Raw genomic sequence first — 6,000 nt, 5'->3', positions numbered from 1 at the left:
AAACAATTTCATAAAATATTATAACAGCTCGCTGCAAAAACATGAAACTGTAAGGCAATACGATTCAAAGAAATAAGAATTAAATCAAACCATCACATAGCGGAAATTGGAAATATATAATACACAGCAGCAGCGTACTCCACCAGAGGCTGGGCCCTTAGCCACCAGCGGATGCTGCTGGGTTACTTCAGGATCAAAGATGGAATGGCAACCAGATTTATATTAAAATATCAATGAAGAGTTACAGTGGATTACAACAAGAAATCTCTCAATCTATCAGTCATTATCCATTCTCTCTGCCATCCTCAATTCTGAATCTCTAATTCATCCTCAATTCCATCATTCGAATCCATCCCCCTCTCTGATCTATGTTTTCATTTAAATAGAGAGAGATCAGAGAGAAGTTACAGCAGAGATAATTACAACATGATTTCTATTACAAAATTAGATTGTTTTCAACCAATTGATCAACAAGAATATATTTCCATCCATCTTTCAACAAGAGCAAGGCGAATTTGGCTTTGCAGCTGAGATTTGGAAAACAACCACACATTGAATCTGAGAAAATCGTGCTCAAAGAACCCTGCATTTCTCTCAATACAAACTGAATTTGGGAAAACCATTCTTTACTAAAGTTGATTTGGTCCGTTCTGGACAAAACCCATGTTCTAGATTTTCCAGATTCATTTTCATTTTCTCAGAATCTCAACCGCAAAACTGTCACTTCTTATTCCAGCTTATTTCTAAGTTGGCACTTTTAATTATCAAATCTTCAATCTGGAAATTATCTTGGAGGCTAAAAAGGTGAATAATGTTATCACCAATTTATTAAACTTTCATTGATAAAATCATGCATAATCATCAATTTATTAGAAATAAAGGAGAATAAATAATATTTTTACATAAGAGCATAAATCATTGTAAAATAGAATTATATGATAAATTATGATAAATGACGTGATGAAGAATGGTAGAAATGGGTGGAATAAGCGTTCAAAAGTGACAATAATAATGGTATATTAATGACCCAACATACCCCCACACTCAATATGTTGCATGTCCTCATGCAACCCAAAGACAAAACCCATGTGTTAACCAAGCAATAAAAAAATTTGTTCATCCCAGCTCATGAAATGGATAGAACAAATGAATTCTTCCTTAATTAATGAATATTCACTTTTAGCACTCTTGATGAAGGCATAACAATTTTTTCATTGACGTTCAAGTTATGTGCATATGAAGTTGTAGCAAAATATGATATAGGTGACAACAACCTTCATTAACCATTTTCCCAAAAACTACAAACCAGATTTTGTTGAAATGTTGCAAGTAAATTTGTAATATATGAATGCCTCTATGATCCAAAAATCAGATCGTTTTGATGCACGGATCATGAGATATAAACAAAATGGTTGTAGGTGAGAGTGCATGATTTCCGAATGAACCAATTTATCTTGAAATTATCTAGGTATGTGTATTTTAATGATACATCTGTATTATCCAGAAATCACAAGAATTGAGTTCATAGTTTTAAAAGTATTATGGAAATCAATTTCTGCACTGTGTAAAAATGAAATTGTATGCCTTAAATGAGGAAGAAAGTAGAAAACATCCATCATGCGTAGCAATTCCTCCCCCTCTCTAAAGAATTAGCATGTCCTCATGCAATGCTAGAAGACAAATAGAGGTGGTTGCTACCAGCTATTGAATTCTATGCCTGGTGTAAAACAACATGGAATAAGGGAGGTGTTGAGAAGGAATAAGAATAGAAATGGATGATAAAGAATATGAATGACATGGTCATAAGAAAGAAATGAATGAAAGCAACACTCCCCCAAAATGAAAGATGGTATGCCGCTGAAAAAGGGAAAGTGGTAAAGATGTGGAATGAAGGATGATAAATAATGCTCAAAATGGATTTCATTAAATTCTCCTAAATTCGTAATAAATCAGAAAATTATGCTATTTTACCTCAAGTTTTACCTCCAAAAAGAAAAATGTGGAATGACATATATGGACTGGCAGTTGTTGAAGCTGATGTAGGCAGAGTTGGTGTTGAAAGTGATGCAAAAGGTGGAATCCAGGTAAGCACATCATGTCTGAAGAATTGTTCACGTTCGCGAGTTGCTCGAGCCTCTTCTGTTAGTTGCAATAGTGTGGTCATGCTGTGAATAGAATTCTGCCCATACTTGTTGTTTTCTTGTAAACAAAGCACTATTTTGCATACAATGTTCTTGAATCCATAGTGTTAGCTTTGAATAGCAACAGATAAGATGCATGCAAAATTTCAATTAGAAAAACTTATGTATACATGCAATACTAATATGTTGTCAAATCAAGAAGTAATGGCAGAGTGCAGTAATCATATCGCATGCAATCCCATAATGCATACATTCCCCCCTCCAATTGGAAAAGGGATCCCATGACCATAAAGCATATGAAAGGTGTTATGTTGACGGCAAGGCAAGAGAATGAACAATATAGCAGTAAATGAAGCAGAGTACACATATTAATGATAGGACAACGAGAGTTATGGTTATAATGAGAGAAAAGTGTGTAAAGATAGTTATGAATAAAAGATAGGACACTTTGGATTGATTATAAGTTATGAAAAAGAGAAAAGTGACAACAATATGTCAAAAAGATGCTTTACTGGCGGTATTCTAGCTGAAAACAATGTGATTGATTTGAAAACAATTTCTCATGTGTAAAGGTTCAAAATAGGGGAAAAATTAAGGAAATAACTTCTCTGATAAAAAGAAAGAATAAGAAAAGGGTATTATAGTAATAATTGACGATAAGATATAACTTCAATACCATAAGCAGAGCCTCTGCTACCAGCAGGCGTCCATAGCCTCGACATGGTTGCTTTTTAACCCATGTGAGCCAGGATCCTCAATTTATAAATGGAGAGTTACAGTGCTATTCCACAGAAGAGATCAGTGTGCTGGCGTGGTAACCAGATAACCACACTGCCATTCACTGGGATGTAGCAAAAGTGATCAGGTCGGCTCGTGATGAGACCTCCTGTTCCAAGGATAATTTGGTTATCTAATGGATCATAACCCTGGTGTGGTGGCCATAATGGAAATGTCACTTTGTTACATCCTTATGAACATGGTAGGTTGGCTCGTAATGAGACCCCCTATCCTCCATCTGCGAAAAAAAATTTGTTGTTATTACACATTTTTATGATAAAAAGAGGGAGGCTCAATACTCCTTAAGAGCAGGGATGGTGGAAGAAGTTGAACATGTCAATAGAAAAAATATACCCATAGTCTCATTCATTACAGACAGAGAAGATTATAACCAGGAATGGTGGAACAACATGGTATTAAGATGATCAATCAGTATCATGTACAGCAGAAAACAATGCAGTAAAGTAGTATATAAATAATTGTGTCCATTTTGAAAATAAGCTATCATCAAGGAGCTGTCATGTTAAAGATCATAACGTGAATGATATTAACTTGCTTCAAAAGAATCCATAATTCTTGTCCTCATAAAAATAGTGTACTTCATGCCATGAAAGAGAATCAGGAAAATGTGGTTGAGATGAACTAGGAATAATCCTACTAGAGGAAGAAAAAGGTTGCTCTCAAAAATACTCCCAAAGTGTTGCCCTTTGAAGGAACAACAAAAACACTCAAAAAGTGGTGTTCCGTGTAGGGAACAGCAAAGGAAATGCACACCAAAAAGAAAAAATACACACGAAAAAGTGTTGTTCCCTGTAGGGAACAACAAAAAAATGCATGTGAAAAAGTGTTGTTCCTTAAGAGGAACAAAAAATGCGAAAATGTTGTTCCTTGAAAAGGAACAGCAAAAATGTGAAAGTGTTGTTCCTTTGGAAAGGAACAGCAAAAATGTGAAAGTGCAGAAGTGTTGTTCCATTCAGAAAGGAACAGCAAAAAGTGAAAGTGCAGAAGTGTTGTTCCATTCAGAAAGGAACAGCAAAAAGTGAAAGTGCAGAAGTGTTGTTCCATTCGGAAAGGAACAGCAAAACGTGAAAAAGGAACAGCAAAATGAGTCGTGGAAAAGGAATGGCAAAATGAACCGTGGAAAAGGAACGACAAAATGAACCGTGGAAAAGGAACAGCAAAATGAACCGTGAAAAAGGAACAACAAAATGAACCGTGAAAAAGGAACAGCAAAATGAACTGCTGACCCAAAAGGTCTTGTTCCTTTGGGAAAAGGAACAGCAAAATGAAACTGCTGTCCCTTTGAAAAATGAACGGCAGAAACGACAAAGGTGCACAGAAACACTATCCCTTCAGAAAAGGAACAGCAAAATGCACAAGCATGAAATGCAAGCACGCAAAGAATGAATTAGTTGTTCGCTGTATTGATGCTGAGGATGGGTCACAGTTTGAATGAAGCAACACCTAAAACACAAAATATAAGAGAGATCAGAAAAGAAACAAAATTTTATTTAAAAACAATATGTAAATAATTAAATTACAAGAGCTATGATATTATGTATAAAAAAAATGATCTCTTTGAAAAATGTTTTGGCGACAGTGACAAAACATGAATCTTCAAATGGAAATCAATTCTTCATTTGTTCTATTATGAATCCGTTAGGTAATGATTTGGATGAAATTCCTTTGTTTCATTTAAAATTTCTTTCAAGAATCACTCGTCCATAAATTGACATTCTTTTTCTCCTAGGACCTGCAAAAAACGAGTGTCTACCTGCAATAAAACATTAAATCATGGAGAAAGAGAGGTGCATGGCTCCCCTAATCCAAGAATTATGCAAAAAACTAACAAGTAATTACTCTGTAGAATAAATCCACGGAGAAAATAACAAAGTAAAATTTATTTGTCACTTGCGGGAGAGCAATGGCCAATCATGCTAACCTGCAGTGTTTTGATTACAACTTCTTTGTTTTTCGTCCAAATTGAGTGATTCTAAAGTCAAATGAGAGCTAATTCAAAGGTTTATCTCTAGTAGCAATAGGTTTTAAAAATTCAATGATATGATATTTCAATTTTAGTTAGAACAACCTGCATAACAGAGTCATTTTCAATTACCCAGCTTAGACCAATAGTTGATACTTCAAGCATAAATTTTTCGTTTGATGTCGGATTCAAATTGAAAATGAAATTAGATTCATTTATTTATCTCCAATAGAAACAGGTTTTGAACACAAGAAGAATTGATAAGTCAAATACTATAAGGAACAGCGGGAAAGACATAGTTTTAAGGGTGCTGATTTACGATAGACAGTCAGTATTTTGATCATAAATTCCCCATACGATATCGAAAATGAGTGATTAAAATTGCATTTGAAACTAGATTCATAGGGGAATCTACCGTGGAAACAGGTTTTAAAAATTCATTCATTTAGACCTCCAAAAACTGACTGTCCCAACTCTATTCCGAAGCTGCCCACTAGACACCCTGTCAATGTTTTGGTTCGAACTTTTTCGTTTCAAATCCAAATTGAGTGATTCAAATTGGGTTGGAAAGTAGACATCAAGGGCTACTTAGGATAGAAACAAGTTTTAAAAATATTGCAATTTTGTCCCTCAGAACATGACTGTCCCGACTGTTTTTCATAAATTTCATCAAGCCGCAAGCCAAAAAAATGTGATATTCAAGCATTTTTTCACATTGGTGATAAAAGTGAATATGAGTGTTTGTAGAACTATTATTTCCATTATAAGTCGTCTACATACACAAATGAATTAAAAAATTATCACCGAGGTTGATTTCCATAGCATGTTGCAACAAAAAACAACTAGCTTTACAAAAATAAAAATAAAAAAGATGTGTTTGTTTTATTTGTTTATTTATTTTATTTTCTCCACTATCCTACTCTTCTTTGAGAATCGAATATGTTTATGTATAAGAGTATTTCCAGTGAAACCATTTTAGAAATAAGGCTTTTCGTATGCACATACCCAAATTTGAAAAATGCATGTTGATAAAAATTAGGGTATGAGAAGCCAACTTCCCTTGAAAAGATGGTATCAAAATTTGTTGAAGCATATAGT

This window comes from Pinus tabuliformis, chromosome 6, assembly GCF_031772625.1.
Source record: "Pinus tabuliformis cultivar Carrire ecotype Pingquan chromosome 6, CPIR1, whole genome shotgun sequence".
NCBI classification, from domain to species: Eukaryota; Viridiplantae; Streptophyta; class Pinopsida; order Pinales; family Pinaceae; genus Pinus; species Pinus tabuliformis.
Note: the sequence above shows the minus strand (reverse complement) of the source record.